This window comes from Coloeus monedula (genome assembly GCF_965178545.1).
Source record: "Coloeus monedula genome assembly, chromosome: 1".
Classification (NCBI taxonomy): domain Eukaryota; kingdom Metazoa; phylum Chordata; class Aves; order Passeriformes; family Corvidae; genus Coloeus; species Coloeus monedula.
In genome coordinates this window covers 7,755,001-7,756,260 of record NC_138781.1, presented here as the reverse complement: position 1 = coordinate 7,756,260, position 1,260 = coordinate 7,755,001, and positions in this window count along the sequence as shown.

The window sequence follows — 1,260 nt, the reverse complement described above, 5'->3', positions numbered from 1 at the left end:
CTGATTCAGTAAGTGTATCACCTTGATCACATGCAGATGTTTGCAGATGCTGGACTGCAGTATTTCAGTTAAAGATGCTAAGAATGGTCCTTAGAGGGTTCGGGGGTTTTTTTCGTCTTAAAAATTTTGCAAATGCTGCAACCCCTTGATTACTTAGATCAGATTAGGAGAATAAAAAACCCGTAGTTTGAGTGCACCCAAAATCCACAAAACAAAAGTTTGAAAAATCACTACATCAAAAAATTCCAACCAAGGTTTTTAAGCCAAAATGGTGGCCTTTTTTCTGTTGTTCCCACATATGATGGAATCTGGGCCTAAGGTCAATGCTCATGTCATTAACAGGACCGCAGACTGGCTGTCACAGTGATGCCAGAACCTGATGTTGGATCTGATTCACATTTACTGAGGGTGTCATCATGGCAGAGTTTACAGCATGTATTGAATGACTTTAATGAATTTTTATAGTGCTGGAGAGGTGCAAAGGAACTTGAGTTCATTTGGCATCTAGCGAGCGCAAACGAGATTACACACAAATATCTCCCAATTTCCATGCCATGGAAAGAGGATAACAGTTCTTGTTTCCTTCGCTGGATTGTTAATAAACTTTATTCATTAGTACTTGTAAAATGATTTGAAAAGCACGGATGAAAAATGTCATATAAAATGCGAGGCGCTTTTTAGCCTGCAGACTTGCAGTTCAAGCAAGTTACTCTGCATGTTTAATGGCTACTTACCCAAACAAGATAATTGATATTTTAAATATCTCTTCGATGTTCTAAATATTGAAAATATCTTGGAACAAAGCCTGTCAGATCCCTGTGAGCAAAGGGAACGCTGTCGAATACCGAGGACTCATAAAGGAATTTAGAAATGTAAATTGATTTCTGGAAGTTCAGGCTACGGGCTTAGTCTGAAAGGAGGAGACGGGGGATTTTTACACTTGGTAAATAAATAATAGCTCTTGCTGTTTGTAGATTCGAGTCCTGGAGTCGTGGCATTTTATAGGCACTGAGGAATGGAGACTCATGGAAAGCTTTTGAAGTGGGTGGTTAATTTGTCTGATGTGACATGAAAGGTGCTGTCCGTGGCACTCCGTGCCTCTCCGCACCACTGCTGAAGCTGGCCTGATAGTAACGTTGAAAGGAATTAGGGAAAACTGCAGCTGGAGAGGAATGGAACCAGGCAGGGGCTGCTGCGGTTTGTTCCCCACCTCTAGGCAAGGTATTCCTTGGCTTTTCGTGTTCAATAAAACACAGCACA